Genomic DNA, 19,512 nt, shown 5'->3' with positions numbered 1-19,512 from the left:
TGAAATCAAACACATTTCAATAACTCTAAAACTACATAATAGATCATAAAATATCAATCAATATTTCAAAAATAATTCTATAAAAATTCACTTCACACATAACTAACTGGTAATATAAATCTTTAAGGTTAACATTAAAAAAAAAATAACCGGGTAACGCCCGGTACTACAGCTAGTAAGTAAATAAAATAAAGGAAAGAATCAGCTGACAAGACAGGAGGGCTTGCACAAATTGTTCTTTTAATAATTCCTAGTTTCAGCTGCCTAAAGTGGAATAAATATGTAATCTTTTCTCCACAAAGTGGGGAGGCGACTGACCCCCCCCCCTCCCCCTCGCCCTCCTTAATCGCCGCTACTGGGCGACTTGACTGTCAAGCACGAATCTCCAACTAGGAGTTATTCTCAGGAGCAAAAGAAGCACATAACGGAATTAAAACAAAATCCTTTTCATGTGTGAGATAAATCTATTGAGAGAAGAGTGTTTTTGCTGCTTTACCTGGGTGTTGGCTCTCGGGCGCTGTCCCACTCTTCCAAGCAAGCAATGTGTATGCGTTGTGACCGGAAGTCTGGTAGGATATTACGCAGAGGAAAACATTAACATTACTGTAGCACGCGCCTCACTATTCGAATAAGGAACAGGAACTTGAACAGCAAAGTATCGCAGTTATCAGCTGACAGCCTAATTAGATTGACGTAATGCTTTACGTATATTATCTCCGGGCCATTTCTGATTAATGTGTCTTCTTATATAACTAGGTATTAGTATCAGAGAGGTGTGACACCGATTTGATTAGACTAGTAAGTCATTAGTGACGCGACTGAACGGGGCTTCCCCAGTCTAGCGGTAACATTGTTTATAGTTCACCAGTTAGCTTTGTATTTGCATTTTGCAGCAGTAATACGATTTAACGGATATGAGTGGCAATTGGCAGCACAAGGGGCAAACAGGGAGTAAAGAATACAGGGAGATGCCTTGGAGCTCTGAGAGTGAAGCCCGTTGACAGTGGTCTACATAGGGGGCGTGGGCGTAAATAGGCGCGAGAACGCATGCTCTTTTTTGATAATCAAATCTATCACAGCTCATTGAAGTGAATACGGTGTACGCTAATTGTAAATGCGGGAATTTTCAGATGCTAACACTGTACGACACGCTAAAAGGTAAAAGAGATACTAATATTTAGTTGATGTAGCTTTTACAATGTCGTGTTGTGCATACGGTTGCAAGAATCCGAAATCCAAAAATATTCCTGGAATAACATTTCACAGTTAATATTCTAAGTACAGTATGTAGTTCAGTACATTTACCTCCATTGTTGTTTCGGAGTCTCAGAAGCACCGCCCACTTTTTGTAAGAATTTTTAGGTTAGACTTGTTGTTTATCGTCAATTTTCTTGAGATTTCCTGTTCATGAAGAAAGGAGAGCGGAGTGGATTAAAACCATTAGAAGGGAAAATTGGATACCTTCCCCTTACACCAGGATATATTCAGCACATTTCAAACCGGAATTATTTGATCGGTGCATAAAGAAAGTTGTTTTGAAGGTGAATGCAGTACCTACTATTTTTAAAGCGAACCCTTCTTACCTACAGAATTAGTACACTCGAGGCCTAGGGAGTTTTTCATTTTCACGCCCTTCGTGGCCCTTGTCTTCCTTTGCCCGATACTTTCATTTTTCGAAGTGTCGGATCCCTTCTATTTTTCCTCCTAATTAGTGTTAATAGAGGATGATTGCCCAGTTGCACATCCTGTACCGTAGAATAAGGCCCACGGTATCCCCTGCCTGTCGTAAAAGTCCCTGGGGAGTTGGGGTTAGTAGGACAACACCCACGATATCCCCTGCTTTTTGTAAGAGGTGACTGAAAGGGACCCCAGGAGCTCTCAGATTAGGAGCATGGTTGCAACCACGGGGCCGTTAGCTGAGTCCTGGCATTCCTTCCACTTACTTTTGCCAGGCTAATTTTAGTCTATCATATCCAACCTCCGATGATCAACTCTTGCTCTTTTTCGACCCCGAGGCTATAAGAGGATTCGAGGGCTAGGGAGTCTCATTTTCTCGGCCTTCATGGCCCTTGTCTTTCTTTGGCCGATATCTTCATTTCTCTCTGATTAGTGTTAATAGTGGATGGTTGCCTAGTTGTATTCCCTCTTAAAACAATAATCACTATCACGTGTCGTAAAAGGCGATTAAGGGCCTAAGGGTCTCTTAACTTCGGAGTGTGGGTTGGCGTCCAAGGGGCCCTTAGCTGAGTCCTGCATTGTTTCCACTTTTGTCAGAGGACGGTTTACTTGATGGTTTTACTTCCTATTAAAACAATCACCACCACCACCACTCCAAAATATGTAGTACCGTAAGCAATGTTGCTAAGCCCAGTTTGGTGATTTATTGCACATTCCCCTAAAGCATTCAGATTGCGGTATGTCATTATTAATAGCCTATTCCTTATCGTTACTGATATGTGGTGAAGATTTGCATCTACTGTTTTTAATATACTGGGTTTTTAGTACCGATATTCAACTAGCGAGAGGGTAGATTTAAGGCTGCGGGTCATAAGAAAAGCTTTCTTAGAGCTTAGTAAAAAAAGCGTTAATAGGTCTGTTTGCCAGAAAATTTTGTTACAGTTAATCGCCGTGTTATTTTGAAACGATTCTACTTAATTGAGCGATTCGAAGTTTCCCTACTCCCGAGAAAATGTCTTAGTTTGTATATATCCACAACATAAGAACTGTCATGTTTTGGTAACCATGGGGGGCGTGGCCATTGGCTTCAAGCGATAGCCACAGAGAGTAGTGTAGCGGGCAGCTCCCTGTATTCTTTACTCCCTGGGGGCAAAGCACTCCTCAACCTCAACTAACAATTCAGCGTAATTTTATTTGGTTTTCAAACTCGCCCCCAAACCCAAACCACCCTTTTGCGGTTCCTTTTCCTTTTCATCTTTCGTGTGTTCCATTCCTCATGTTTACTGTATATTCTCAATGCTGTAGTCATCCCCCCCCCCCCCCCCCTACAATTTGCTTGATGTCGCTCTGACACAGATAGGTCTTATGGAGAAGGTAGGGCCTACAGCCTCAATATTTGCCTGGTGTAAAAATGGGAAACCACGTAAGACCGTCTTCAGGGCTGCTGATAGGGGGACTGGAACCCACTATCTCTCGAATGCAAACTGGCACTACGTGACTCAAACTGCGCAGCCATTCGCTCGTTGACGGTCATTTTCATTATCTTCCTAATGAATAGATAATAATAATAATAATAATAATAATAATAATAATAATAATAATAATAATAATAATGTCTACCACTCAATCCCGTTTCCTGATGCGGGGTGGCAGATGAGAGAAGATAAAATGATACGGCATGTTTTACGGCCGGATCCCCTTCCTGACACCAACTTCAGTTCAGGAGTTAACGAGGATGAAATGCATTATGCTGAATGAAATTGTGCAAGGAGATGGAAGGAATCGGCTGTGACCTACGAATAGGAATTGTCCCAACATTGCCTGGAAGTGAAAATGGGAAGCCAAAGAAAACAATTTTCAGGACAGCCGACGGTGGGGGTTCGAACCCACTCACCTCCCGAATGGAGAGCTTGGCTCCATAGCCGTAGCGCGTTAAGCATGTGAGGCCACTCCCCTCGATAATAAATAAATAAATAAATAAATAAATAAATAAATAAATAAATAAATATAATAATTATTATTTATTTCGTGTCAGAGTGTTGAAAAAACTTAAAATACTTGAGGTATTATATACAAACAAAACAAGGTACATCTTATGAGACAAACGTATTTCACACAAAGTCTGCCCAGAAATGGGCAACTGCAATTCTCTCTTCAGTGGCTTGAGTCAAGTCTTGAAATGTACAACGAACAGGGCAGGACTGACACCCATAAAGGTGTAGGGTAGTTTGTTGTTCCCTGCAATCCCAGAAGTCTGACTGATCTTTCAAACAACCCCCTTTTTTTTCTCTCTCTCTAGGTTATCTTTGGATTTACCTACTCCACTCCTCAATCGATTTAGTGCCTTCCAGGTTGTCCATTCCAAATGATTACCAGGGGGTGGAGATACAGAAGACACCATCCAGTCAGAAAGATGCGCTTCGTATGGGCTGAGCTGAACCAGTCTGTACATGCATACTCAGCCGCAGAGAAACTGAAAGCAATAGCTGAGGTTCTTAACACAGTTGGATGGGCTCCCCATTTGCTTGAGCCAAGTTTCCGGAGGATGTTATTTCGGGCTGAGACTTTCTGTCCAGAGTTAACACAGTGTTTCTTGTATGTTAAGGTCCGATATAAGGTGACACCCAAGTACCCTGGTGTAAAACAATGCTCCAGTCGCTTACCCTCCCACGTCACGCCCAGCTGACTAGTAGCTTCTCGATTTCGAAGATATGTCATTTAGCAGTGAAGGTTAACTCGCTGAATTAATATAGTGAGTAGGAAGTGAAAATCTTCAGCTAGCATTAGAAGCAAATCGCAGCAAAACCAAGGTGATGGATGTTGATAGAGGAAAGAAGCTCCAATTTCGTGGTCATCTAGTAGGCCAAAATGTTGTTACTGAATTCGTCTATCTTGGCTCCTTGCTAAGCACCACCGGCAGCTGCGAGAAAGAGATCAGAAGCTCTTGGATAAATTGCTATGGATAAACTCCGAACGAGCTGGCGTGACCGAGCAGTCAGTAAAAGCATAAAGAAACGTCTGGTTTGTGTCCTCTTCAGTGACTGTGAATCATGGACGGTAAAGGCCAAAGACAAAAAGCCCATCGATGCATTTGGTGTTGGCGGAGGATGTTATGAACACCACAGTATCCCCTGCCTGTCGTAAGAGGTGACTAAAAGGGGCCCCAGAGAATCTTAACTTGAAAACGAGGGTTAGCGACCACGGAGTCCTTAGCTTCAACTTACTTGTGCCAGGTTCCTCACTTCCATCTATCCTATCCGACCTCCATTGGTCAAATCTTGATCTTTTCCGATCCCGACGGCATTAGGTTTGGGAATCCTAGGGAGATTTTCATTTTCACGCCCTTCGTGCCCTTGTCTTTCTTTGGCCGATACCTTCATGTTTCGAAGTGTCGGAGCTTTTTTGCTACGTCGATATGTTGCGCAAGCACTAAGATTTCATAATTGTTCATAAATGTTGTATATATTTTACTGTATGTTTATTTTTCACAAATGTTTCACATACTGTAGGATGGTGCGTTTTCTTATTGAATTGCAATTTTGAATTAGATTATTTGGATGCCCTCTAGTTCCAATTTGTCCGGATAATCCAGTTCCTTCTGTAGTTGTCAGCTACGCAGCGTACTGATATTTTGTTTCGGATTATGACGGTTAACGTACCAATAGCAGAGCTGGTGTTTGCTGCGAACAAGCCGTGGGCTGCCACTAGACTTAGACTAAAGGTTTAGTGAACGCCATTCGTTAAAAGCGTTTTGAACTGCATCCAGTAGCCAACGGAGCAGCCTGCTGTGTTGTCAAGGCTGTGCTTCACAAGCTACTGCCTTGGTCTCTGCTACAGTCAATAATCAACACCTGATCATTGGAGATGATCACCTAAGGTTTAACAAGTTAAAGTCCGGCTTTGTGGCTAATGGAAAGAATGTTAACCTTTGCCCCGATGCCCCAGTTCAGTTCTCAGAATTAACCCCCTTGTACTCTTAATTCCGCTGGCTTGGGGACTGGGAGTTTATAACGTCTTCGCCATTCATTTCATTCTCATTAGGTCACCACCAAGCCTACACACCTGCCATGCATTATTATTATTATTATTATTATTATTATTATTATTATTATTATTATTATAAAAATGTTGAATTTCACAGCATTGCTAACGGTGATACCCATCGTTCACTGGTTTATTAGCTTCCTCGGGAGATCAGTAGCGTTGTCCGACCCATGATCACGGGTTCGATTCCAACCAACCAAAGATAACACTAAACCTGAAAGATTTCATTTCATTTTAGCAGACCTACCTATCAGAAGAAAACTAGAACTGTATATTACTACTTCCTACAAGGATGTAGAAGTAAACGGGAGTGAAATTCCAGCACTCTGTTATCTCTATATTGAGTCAGAAGTATGAGATGAAGAAGTACATACGATGAGTAGGCTAACGCATGGTTGCTCATTAGCATTAGCGATCTGACGGAGCGATGCCTAGCACACCTATCCCCCCCGATCCCCGCACCTATCGGACATACAAAAGCAAGCCCCCCGAATCTCGTGCGACGGTTTTTCTCATTGCTTTCAAGTTTTGTAAATGGAACAATGTGTCAGATGCTTACATTATAACGTGCTTTAGATTTCTTTAGATTTCCCTCGTCCTCATTTGAGGTTTAGGCTTCACCGATAGCCTTGGTAGCCCTCAGTATAGCCACTACATGCCGTCATGCCATTATTTAAAGAAAGGGTCAAGGTGGAACGGGAATTAATAAAAAGGGACAATTTGGGGTTCCGTTTGAGTGTCACGGGGACAACGGGACGAGAGTCGGAAAAAGTGGCAGTTCCATTAAAAACGGATCTGATCACCCTACCTCAAGCTCGGACCTCCGCAGCTGCGGGTGATGCGGGGCCCTTAAACCGGCTGGTGCCTTCGTATCATTTCATTCCATCTTAACTCTGAATGAATAAAGGTTAAACGCCACATTAAGAAGATCATTCTGCTGGAGAGCGGACGGAGGAAGTGTGCTTATCACATCACAAACACTACGTGAGCTCTGCTGAGCCGGATGGAAGAATGATACTGGTATCTTACTTGTATTTATTAATTCATTAACTTGAGAGATTGATTTACTGTCTTATTTTCAGTGAGAGGGATTCCGTGGTTCAAATTCCGGTCACTCCATGTGAGATTTGTGCTGGACAAAGCAGAGACGGGACAGGTTTTGTCCGCGTACTCCGGTTTCCCCTGACTTTATTATTTCATTCTAGCAACACTCTCAGATATCATTTCATCTGTCAGCCATTAATCCCAGATGACTGCGACAGGCTTCGGCAACTGGCAAAATTCCCATCCTCGCCGCTCCATTCCATTTCTGACCCGGTCGATTGACTGGAAACAGGCTGTAGATTATAATTATAAAATTACAACTTTTGATCGTAACATACTTTATGAATATCTCGCACTCGGTTTAGAAAGGCCGGACATGATAGGAGAATCAATCAAGCAATCACTACTGATCTGCATTTAGGCCAGTCGCCCAGGTGGCAGATTCCCTATCTGTTGTTTTCCTAGCCGTTTCTTAAATGATTGCAAAGAAATTGAAAAATTATTTAACATCTCCCATCGCAAGTTATTCCAATCCCTAACTGCAAAGCAAAGCAAAGTTACCTCCGTACAAGCCATGAAGGCCCTTGGAGGAGTGGAAGGTAAAGGCTTACACCATTGTTAACCTCGGCACGTGATAGGGTAGAGTGGTTAGTTCTACGCCCGGCCGCCTTTGCCCCCAGGAATTAACCTGGTACTCATTTTTGGTGTAGGCTGAGTGAACCTCAGGACCATATGCATCTCCGGAAGTGGAAATCTCCTTTCTTAAATTTTTACGACTTCGAACGGATTCGAAACCACGTCCTTCCAGGCGAACCGAGCACGCCTTTACCGCCTCGGCCAGGCAGCCCCTAATCCCTACCTCCTCTTCCTACAAATGAATATTTGCCCTAATTTATTCTCTTGAATTCCAACTTTATCTTCATATCGTGATCTTTCTTACTCTTAAAGACACCAAGAAAAAAACATGGCGCAACAGCCCCGAAAGGCCTTGGCCTACCAAGCGACCGCTGCTCATCCCGAAGGCCTGCAGATTATGAGGTGTCGTGTGGTCAGCACGACGAATCCTCTAGGCCATTATTCTTGGCTTTCTAGACTGGGGCCGCTATCTCACCGTCCGATAACTCCTCAATTGTAATCACGTAGGCTGAGTGGTCCTCGAACCAGCCCTCAGGTCCAGGTAAATCCAGATAAAAGTCCCTGACCTTGCCGGGAATCGAACCCGAGGCCTTCGGGTAAGAGGCAGGTACGCTACCCCTACACCACGGGGCCGGCTTTTAAAGGCACCACTCAAACTTATTCGTCTACATATGTCATTCCGCGCCATCTCTCCAATGACAGCTCGTAACATATCACTTAGTCGAACAGCTCGTCTCCTTTCTCCCAAGTCTTCCCAGCCCAAATTTCACCACATTTGCAACGCTACTCTTTTGTCGGAAATCACTCAGAACAAATCGAGCTGTATTTCTTTGGAATTTTTCCAGTTCATGTACAAGAACACAAGTGCAGATGAAAGTGAGGAGCCTGGCACAAGTAAGTGGAAGCAATGCCAGGACTCCTTAGCTCAGGGCCCCGTGGTCGCCAACCGACGCTCCCACGTTAAGAGCCATTGGGGCCGTTTTAGTCGCCTCTTACAACAAGCAGGGGCTATCGAGGATGGGTGCGCCCACAAGGGCAGTCTAGGTGTGAGTTGATGAGAGTGAAACTCGGTGTTTGCACAATGCCTACTCCCGTTGAATAACGCCAAGAGATCTGCTCAAGGCTTAACGTCGCTATCCGACGGACAAATCACCTCGAACAGCGTCATATGCCGTCACTCCATATAAACACTACGGAGAGATTTAGAATGGAATTCAGGCTTTTGGTACGTAATCTAGTGATTAGAAATTGTGTACCACCACCTCTCCTACCTTGCCGGCCGCTGATGGAAAACATTTCCACCGATGAGACTCGAACCGGTTAACCGCGGTGTCAGACCTTTTATTAATTAAAATTCTGATCTGCCGCATTTTTAATTTGCTGAGTTCTGCCGTTCAAACTTGCTTGCATGTACACATCGCACGTCGGTCTTGTGCTGTCGCTACGGTAGGTTTCTCGCATGCAGTGTTGCCAACTCCTACGTCCAAATTCCCCCCAGATCACTTCTAAAATCCCTCTAAATGAGACAAAAAAAAACCCAAATCATAATTATTATTTTCGTCACCATCATATTGATTAAACACAATATTTTAAAAAATCTACAGAAATACTACGGTACACAAAAGGATGATTGGCAACATACAAGAAAATTATTAGAAACCGTGCATACTGTTGAAGAGAAAACTTACTCACAAGTTTTTCTTTCTTGTATTCCTGCTGAGTGATCCTTAAAATTTGCTGAGATCCTCTAACACCTCCTCTTATTCACTCATTTCAACGTTTTTGTAATGATGCATGGACTCACTGAACTTTTTCATCACTCGAGGGGATGGTTGAAAACGAGTACAAGATATTTTTTTCCTTATTAAATAATAACTAGATTCAAGTAGAGAATTTGTTAGTTCTAACGATAACCTGTTCCTTAATTTGTTTGTTATAATAGAAAAGGTCCGCCTCTGTGGTGTAGTGGTTAGCGTGATTAGCTGCCACCCCCGGAGGCCCGGGTTCGATTCCCGGCTCTGCCACGAAATTTGCAAAGTGGTACGAGGGCTGGAACGGGGTCCACTCAGCCTCGGGAGGTCAACTGAGTAGAGGTGGGTTCGATTCCCACCTCAGCCATCCTGGAAGTGGTTTTCCGTGGTTTCCCACTTCTCCTCCAGGCGAATGCCGGGATGGTACCTAACTTAAGGCCACGGCCGCTTCCTTCCCTCTTCCTTGCCTATCCCTTCCAAACTTCCCATCCACAAGGCCCCTGTTCAGCATAGCAGGTGAGGCCGCCTGGGCGAGGTACTGGTCATACTCCCCAGTTGTATCCCCCGACCAAGAGTCTGAAGCTCCAGGGCACTGCCCTTGAGGAGGTAGAGGTGGGATCCCTCGCTAAGTCCGAGGGAAAAACCGAACCTGGAGGGTAAACAGATGATGATGATGATGATAATAGAAAAGACTGAAAATGCGCGCTCCACTGTGGCATTTGATACTGGTAACGTTAGCAGCCTAATTGCAAAGTTACCAATATTAGAAAAACGATCATTTCCAGCTGCATCTTTATCCTGAAAAACCTCATCCCACAAAGGCGTAGTACTTGATGTGTTGTGCCATTGTTTATCTTGGGAGATTGTTCCACTCTGAGACAATGTCATCTATATTCCCAGCCACTTTAGGACCACTGAAATTGGAGACTAGTTGAAGTGTTTCATGTTTCTTCTCTGATATTGCTGTGGAAGGATGTAGCACTGCCATCGTCTGTAAAGTTGCTATATTTTCTGGTAATCCTTTTTGTAGTTCCTTGCACAAGTCAACTAAGAACTTCTTGCATCTTTCATGAACGTCGTTGCGTTCATCAGGTTTCAGAATTTGCACCAAACATTCAAAATCTTAAATACATACCTGAAGTATGCATCATGTACTTCTGAAAGTCAAAGTATGGGAGATCTACATCCTTCTGCTTTTCCAGCTGAGTGGGAACAACAATTTTTTCAGTACTGATTTAAAGAGTAGAAAGACACCCTTCACTGCTTTCTCTGCTTCAACTCGCTCACTTTGAAATATCATATTAATCCTGCATATAGCTTTTAACTCAGTTTTGAGGAACACCAGAATGGCTTTATAGGCTACGTAGAGCAGGCCATTATATTATAAAGTTGTTCAGCCATGAAACATTTTTCCTCAATTCTTGCTATGGAAAATTGCAATTTCAGATATTGCCATTGTTCCAGAGTTGTTTCAATGGTAGCATATCTCGCGAGTCACAAAGCCCTTGAATCCTTTTGAGGTTGCGGTTGCTATTCATTGTTTTAAACAGTTGTTTGTAATGGCGTAGTCTCTTAGGACTCTAGGAAAACCACTTGCGGGTTTCCCTGATTAGAAACTCCAACTGACAAGGAAAAGTTTTAGTAGCTTTCTTGGCACAAATATGGAGAGAATGACACACGCACTTCATGACGATAAGGTCAGGTACAGTGCGTTTCAGAAGAGCTGTTACAGAATTATTGATCTCCACCATTACACTTGCACCATTCATCCCAATGCCTACTAAGTTTTCAAGTTTAATGCCATCGCTTTCAAGCTATCCTTTCGGTGAATAGTAAATGGTTTCTGCATCACAAGTAGTCTGTTACAAAATACAATAAAATGTAGAAACAATGTCTTTTCAACAACAGAAATGTACCGTAACATAAAGCTAAGCAGCTTTTGAGTTGTAAGATCGGTACTTTCATCAATAATAATAGAGTAAGGGGAATTTTCAATTTCGAGAACCAAATTTTCTTGCAGAGAAGGGCCTATAACGTTCTTAATAAGCATGGTATATTTTGTTCTATGGATCTTTATACTATGTAAAGTAGTAGAAGTAGAAGTAGAACACTCTAACAGAGAAATAAGTTCCCCCAGATGATCAACAATCTTAATGGAAGAACGATGAGCTACATAACCAGCAATTTTAAGTTCCTGCCAATTTCTACAGGTTTGATCTCTTGGCACGATTTTGCGACCCTCTCCATCTGAACTTTATCGCAATCCTTTTTATGAGCTTTGAGTCTAGCGTGGAAATATCTGCAGAATGCTTTGGTCAGATGCGTCGGGTGTTAACCATTCTGAAAAGTGATGAAGAGATTTGTTACTCACTAATTATCAAAGATGAAAAAGAATGTGTTTATAACCTAACCATAACAGCAAAACTGATCCACTGTGTCCGTGTACTGATGAGCGATTTACAAACATCTCAAGACAGCTGTTTATAGTGACTTAATCTCTTAGGGCTGTAGGAAAATCAGTTGTGGGTTACCATTGACACCTCATGTCTAGCAATATCGTACCGTATTTTTAAATGTACACTTTTCTGTTTGAGATGATGACAAAATAAATATCTCATGAGAGCATTTTGCAATGTGGTATTTAACACCTTTTAAGTATACTCATATTGATTAACTTTCATATATAACTTACCTTCCGGTACGGGAAATGTTTCCCACGTCTTTCTATACTTCTGTACGTATTTCTTCTTCTATTTGGATGCCATTATATATTTCACCGGTACACTTTCACAAAAAAAAGAATACATCACTCCACAGAATTTAACACATCAAGCAAATAACATTACAACTGCATGAATTGCACAGTCACAGTGAAAACTGCTTCGAGTTACGCTATGAGACTGTTACATTCACATACTGCGGGGATTTTCTTCCCACATGACATTTTTTCGACAAAACAGACCAATGAACTATGTGCGAGACCCGAAGTCTCTGATTCCTCTCAACATCTACCAATAGGAATAAATGCTGCTGCGGTTATCGAGGAGAAGGAGATACAGAGAGAAAGTGAGAGATATGTAGATTTGCAATGTTTTGATGTATCGTATCGGTAGTTTGTAGTTCTTATTAATTGAAAAAGTCAGTAGATTCCATATAAATACATCTATCCGCTGGTAGTCAACAGAAATGTAAAGAATAAGGCGGCTGCTTGGTTCATAAAAGAGACAAGAAGAGGGAATCCCGAGGCACATGAAGGGATCGTACGTTAAGAGCTGCTAGAAGAGAAAATAATGACGTTGCGTGATTAACTGCAGTATCTGAGACAGCATGGCCAACAGTGAAAAATTAAACCTCAAGATAAATTTGACACACTAGCGGACCCAAGCATACTACAGCAAATAAATAAATAAATAAATAAATAAATAAATAAATAAATAAATAAATAAATAAATAAATAAATAAATAAATAAATAAATAAATAAATAAATAAATAAATAAATAAATAAATAAATAAATAAATAAATAAATAAATAAATAAATAAATAAATAAATAAATAAATAAATAAATAAATAAATAAATAAATAAATAAATAAATAAATAAATAAATAAATAAATAAATAAATAAATAAATAAATAAATAAATAAATAAATAAATAAATAAATAAATAAATAAATAAATAAATAAATAAATAAATAAATAAATAAATAAATAAATAAATAAATAAATAAATAAATAAATAAATAAATAAATAAATAAATAAATAAATAAATAAATAAATAAATAAATAAATAAATAAATAAATAAATAAATAAATAAATAAATAAATAAATAAATAAATAAATAAATAAATAAATAAATAAATAAATAAATAAATAAATAAATAAATAAATAAATAAATAAATAAATAAATAAATAAATAAATAAATAAATAAATAAATAAATAAATAAATAAATAAATAAATAAATAAATAAATAAATAAATAAATAAATAAATAAATAAATAAATAAATAAATAAATAAATAAATAAATAAATAAATAAATAAATAAATAAATAAATAAATAAATAAATAAATAAATAAATAAATAAATAAATAAATAAATAAATAAATAAATAAATAAATAAATAAATAAATAAATAAATAAATAAATAAATAAATAAATAAATAAATAAATAAATAAATAAATAAATAAATAAATAAATAAATAAATAAATAAATAAATAAATAAATAAATAAATAAATAAATAAATAAATAAATAAATAAATAAATAAATAAATAAATAAATAAATAAATAAATAAATAAATAAATAAATAAATAAATAAATAAATAAATAAATAAATAAATAAATAAATAAATAAATAAATAAATAAATAAATAAATAAATAAATAAATAAATAAATAAATAAATAAATAAATAAATAAATACCGATAATTACAGAAATAAATAAAAAATAAAAAATGTCATTCCCACAGCCCCTCAAAATTCCTCAAAAAATAATTTTCCCCCTAAAATTCCCCCCGACTCTTTTATACCTCCAACTTGGCCTCTAGGACGATTAAATCCCCCTAAATTTAGGGGGAAAACCCCTAAGTTGGCAACATTGCTCGCATGGGAGCTGTTTACTGCATGAGAAGTGCCAGAGCCATCTACAGTTAAAGCCGGAAGGTACGCTTGGCAACGCTGTATCTATCTGTCAAGCGGAGGCCGAAAAAAAAAGGGGCGTGTCCGATTTTGAATGACTTCACCCATATTCACTACATTTAAACCAACACGATGATTATGATAAATGCACACTCTTCGTAAAATGGTACTAAGAAACACACACATCAGTAAATGCATTCACTGAAGTTAGAAATAGGTACACATTTTACATGAATAAAAACAAAACACTTTAAGAACAGTACTCACAAGCTCAATTATTGTGGAGCGTTGGCAGCTTCCTCCGCTTAGTGTTTTTATCCTCACTGCTGACATAAGTCGTTTTCTTCATCTGCGTTCAGCCCTTATTTAATACGACATTGGAATATATAGACAATAAACAATCTATCGCACCATTATTGCCATGCCCACAATGACGGCGTTCAAACCAGAACTTTTGGTTGTCATCTCCTCCTAAAGCAGCTGAGGATAGAGAGAACAGAAATTCTTTATAATTTTCACAATCCAGGTAGTCTTCGTATACCACTGTTCTGCAGACACACACAACACAAAATGTGATGCACCACTAATCCACCTCAGAAGTTCTTCAAAATAGGGATCACCTGTTTCGTTACTCTGCAGGAGACCTAAATAAGTGTCACAGCTTATCCTTCTGGGTATTGTCCTTAGTGTATACCCAGAAATATACAGCATATTACCCTTGACATCTCAAAATGCCCACCAAAAAAATCCACATGATAAAAATGAGTCTAACTTGTTTATTACTTCCATACTGAGCCCAATAACATTTGTCTTGATGGAATCAGACATTTCTAATTGGCTATGGCCAAACCTCACTTTTCCATACCATCACCACCACCAACGCAACCCTAAAACACCTTAATCCTAATTTTCATCTCACTTTCCAGAACTTGAAGTGCAGAAACATTGTAGTTACAACCAATAAGCCATAAGTACTGACTAAACCTTCTTTCTAAGTTATCACCTTGAAACTTTCTTGACAGTAAATAATTTGCTTTCACAGTTCCAAACGAAGCATTTTGAGTAGGGCCTAACTCTTTTCCTTTTAGTGCTAATAATAATAATAATAATAATAATAATAATAATAATAATAATAACAACATTTGCTTTACATCTCACGGTTTTTGGAGACGCCGAGGTACCAGAATTTAATCCCTCAGGCATTCTTTTACGTTCCAGTAAATCTACCGACACGAGGCTGACGTATTTGAGCACCTTCAAATACTACCGGACACTAACACTACAAGAAGTGGTCCCTATATAATTTAATAAATATGCATTTAGTTGAGAGCAGTTTGATATTTTACCATCTGCTAAACATGTCATTTCTTTTACCAACACCTGATAACTTAACGTATACAGTGACATTCATATCTTGGTGAATTTTGAGTAAATGGGTTACATTTGGCACACCATCCGTCTTCTTGTTTACCCTACTCTATATTTCCAGGCTCCTATCTTCAGGATATTTTATTTTGACACTTTTCGATCACAAATATGTTGGCAAATTTGGGAAAATAATTGGATATGCATCAGGGAGAAGCTCATTAGGTTTAGGTGGTAGTATAGTTACGTTGATTTTAGAAATCCAGCTCTACAGTCCAAGCTACTCAGCCCTACTTAGCCTTCACATTATTTCGATAATATGCTCCACGTATGCTTATTCTATCACTTATCTTATTATATATACTCGAACCTATCCGTGAAAAATTAAACGAAACACGAGATGAAGTTCACTAGACATCAACATACGAGTACACGAATAGATCCCGCGCTTTCACCTTGGCCTCCACTGGACGTTGCCAAACTTACATGACTCCGGCTTGTAACTGTAGTCGGCTATGGAAGTGCACACATTCAACGTGCTCTTTCTTCGGAACTCCAGTAATCAAACCTTACTGCATACTGCTGCCATCTCTATGGATTTTGTGACTTCAGTTTCCCGCGCGCGGTCTCTAAGCTGGCGAAGACTACTTTGAGTTATTGTTAATGTTTAGGTGTAACGTGTCGTTGTATATATACGAGATTCAAAGAATTACAGAGTAATCGTGTCTGGCAATTGAGTTTTCATATATATACGTGCCCGCGATTTCGCCCGTATTTATTAATTCAACCGCGTTAGATGCTATTAAACCGTAAAAGTTGCTTGCTGATGATGCTGACAGCTTCATTTCTTGAAGCAAAAATCGCTCTTTGACACAGCCATGAGTGATCGGTGAAATGTTGTGCCCACGTATGTTAAAATTTTCAGATCTCTACGTCCCATAGATTTGGCTGAGCATCGCACACATACACACAGACAAACATTCCGGATATCACGGACAGACTTAAAATGGCTTCTTGACTGGTTTATGTATGAGTATTCCCCGTCCCCTTTTTTTATTTACAAAATTGGTTTGATGACGCACAAATACAGATAGGTCTTAAGGCGACGATGGGATAGGAAAGGGCTAAGAATTCGAAGGAAGCGGCCGTGGCCTTAATTAGGGTAAAACCCCAGCATTTGTCTGTTGTGAAAATGTTAAACTACAGAAAACCATCTTCAGGGCTACCGACAGTGGAGTTCGAGCCCACTATCTCCCGAATGCAAGCTCACAGATGCGCGCCCCCAACCGCACGGCCAGCTCCCTCGGTTTACTATTCCTTGTTTATCTATATTACCCCCTGCGGGTCGGGGACGCACATGTAGAATACACCCGCGGTATCCCCTGCCTGTCGTAAGAGGCGACTAGAAGAGGCGACCAACGGCTGACTGAATTAGAACCATGAACCTAATTTTGAATCGTACCATCACACGGGGAACACCATAGGTTGCCTGTACTTGAGAGTAGTACCACTAAATTCGGTACGAAATAGGTTTGTGATTAGTAGCAGTAAAAAACCTGGCCTGGTGGATTCCAGTACCCGTGCGTCGTACCCATGTGAGCAACACCGCGGGTCTGGGCGTAGCCTGTGAGTTGTACCACTATATGAGCAGCACCGTGGGTCTGCGTTGCCTGTGATTAGTACCCACTATGTGAGGAACACCACGGGAATACCGGCGCCCGTGTTTAGTACACCTAGGTGGGGAACCTTCTCGGTATGCGTTGGCTATGAGTTGCGCCATTGTGTGAGACACACCATAGGTCTGCGTTACTTGTACGTATTGCAATACTTGTGAGTAGTACCAGCTTTTGTGGAACACCGCGAATCTTCGCTACTTCTGATTAATACCCCAACATGACACATACCATGGTTCTATTTTACTCGCGACATGTACCATTCTGTGGGGCCTTAGACGTGGATTTTGCACCACTTTAGACACCAAGCATCACTGTGCTTTATAAGTGGTTCCTTGGTCAGTAATAATGTTATATTCGATCTGTTTTGAGTCTGCTCCACTGCTTTTTTTGTGTATGTGTTTTGTTGGGTTCCTGTCCATCCATTCATTCTTCATGACATACTTTATTTTTATTTTGGTCAGTGGATGCCTTTGAAATTTTTGTTCTTTCATTTCGTACCATTAGGGGCCGATGACCTTCGATGTTAGGCCCCTTAAAACAACAAGCATCATCATCATCATCATTATCTATATTATGTTTCCCCTGAATAAAATAAAAATAATAATAAAATATAAGATTGAGTAGTTGAAAGAAAATACGGTTCGCGTTTTATTGTTGATATACTGAAATTCTCGTAGTATTCTCTGGCATTTTAGCGAATAAAATGAATAAAAGGTAAATAAGAAGTAAATAAATAACTTACACAATTAAAACGATTAAAAGTATTAAACGAATAAAAACAATTAATGCAAACAGGTGTTTTGCCTGTATAAATATTCATCGAACAATAAGTCTATGTTAAAAAATTCAGATCTGTGCGTGCCGTAGATTTGCCTGGGCATCGCACACGCTTGCACACAGAGGTGCCGGGACAACCATGACAGATGCACCATCCTACTGCATAAATGGGGAGAACTTCCTCCTGCATAACATGGTTGTCGAACTACGAGACCAACAGTCCAGCTCACTTGTGGAACAGTATCCTCTCACAGCCACAAAAAACACCCAGAGACTTCTTATATCAAGTGTGGAGTATATAAATAGTTGTCTGTAAATTTGTATATAATGTGTTTCTATTTATATACTTTTTGTCATGCGTTAAATAAATAAATAAATAAATTGCATAACTTTTCTAAATCTTAGATTTACATTCTACTACTCACCCGAAAGACGAAGGACGCTCCACTGCATGTTAGTACGTCCTTTGAATGTTTCTGACTGCTGCTCTGAATTCATTTCACGGCGTGGTAGGTCGTTTGACATTGAAGGCAGTCGTTTCGCACTAACTTGTTGTTGACACGTTTCTCGTCTATTGACTGATCAGTTTAAAACGGCCGTTGCGTCACAGGAGCAGACGTCAAATCCTAAACGAACGGAACATGTTGTGATCAACTACAGTATTTGTTGTGATTTATGGCTGGCTCGAGAGCGATTCCCGGCTGTACTGACAAGAGGAGGCTACAGCTATGGAGTCACCGATTCAGTTCAAATTCCAGAATTCGTCGGAAATGTATCTGCCATTGATCCTTTTTTTAACGAGAAAGTGGCACTTTAAAGTTTTTTACTAGTTGCTTTACCGTCGCACCGATACTGATAGGTCTTATAGCGACGATGGGATAGGAAAAGACCGCCGTGACCTAAATAAGGTATATTTTCCTGGTGTGAAAATTGGAAATCACTGAATACCATCTTCAGGGCTGCCGACAGTGGGGTTCGATCCCACTATCTCCCGAATGCGAGCTCACAGCTGCGCGCCCCTACCCGCACGGCCAACTCGTTCGGTGCTCTTTAAAGTTAACAACTTACAGGATCTCTCACACAAACTAAGAGCGAACGCGCGGTGTTTGTACTCTGCACTCCGGCAGCAAACGCAAACATAAGTTATTTCATTCTTTCCCCGAAATAGGGTAAGCCGGCCATCAGCTAAACCACGTTATACAGCCGAACTTAGCGCGGCCGCCCTGCGTGAACGAGTATCTTACCTTATAAAAGATGCTGGAAGTGTCGTCTTTCCTGGGTTATACAGGCGTTGTATCTGGTAACCACATTCTGCACGACGGGAGTCAGTTCTGCCACTGTAATGTTTCTGATTTCATTTGTAACTAGCTGATGTACCCGTGCTTCGCTACGGAATTCTACATTGCATACAGAATTCTAGGTTAGGTAGTTTACACGTTGTGACCAAGATTGTATGAAATTGCGTAGCTCTTAGCGTTACCCTAGAAACGCGACGCGGAAGTCACCAAACACCTTTTCTCATATGAATACTGAGTTAGGGAATTTTCACTGTAATGGTAGACCCGCTTGCATACCATCAGTCACTATCAGGTTGGGGAGCTTTCATTATAATGGTAGACACTCACTCTCCACCTGCCTTTTTACATCCTCAGAAAGACTGTCTTAGTGGTTTTACCAACTGGAATGAACATACATTACAATGACGTCAGTAGGAATGGCGCGATAAAAAGCAATGCTTTCATATGAAATACTCGATCAAATGGAAAACCACACATTTTGTCACTTTTAACGAACAGGACTGCGCTGCCGATCTAACAGTCCAAAGTTCCAGAGCTGGAATGACCAAGGCGCAGACTGCCGTGGGCCGTGAACACTCTTCGTTCCTTTTCGGTGGGG

General features: G+C 39.9%; 1 protein-coding gene across 3 annotated transcripts in view; it reads right to left on the bottom strand.

The window, feature by feature from the left end:
• The window catches only part of LOC136883163 (1-phosphatidylinositol 4,5-bisphosphate phosphodiesterase), a 219,185-nt gene extending 201,052 nt beyond the window's left edge, over window positions 1-18,133 (bottom strand). Inside the window, exon 1 of one of the 3 annotated variants that reach the window (XM_068229634.1) lies at window positions 18,042-18,133. The gene's annotated coding sequence lies outside the window, so the exon portion shown is untranslated. Of the gene's footprint in view, window positions 1-496; window positions 621-14,065; window positions 14,156-18,041 lie in introns of those variants that run through there. The other 2 variants (XM_068229637.1, XM_068229635.1) reach the window with 2 other exon arrangements.
• Between the last annotated feature and the right edge of the window lie 1,379 nt (window positions 18,134-19,512).

The sequence above is a fragment of the Anabrus simplex genome, chromosome 11 (assembly GCF_040414725.1).
Source record: "Anabrus simplex isolate iqAnaSimp1 chromosome 11, ASM4041472v1, whole genome shotgun sequence".
Lineage (NCBI taxonomy): Eukaryota > Metazoa > Arthropoda > Insecta > Orthoptera > Tettigoniidae > Anabrus > Anabrus simplex.
The sequence above is the reverse complement of the archived record's forward strand: the minus strand, read 5'-3'. Positions and strand labels throughout refer to the sequence as shown.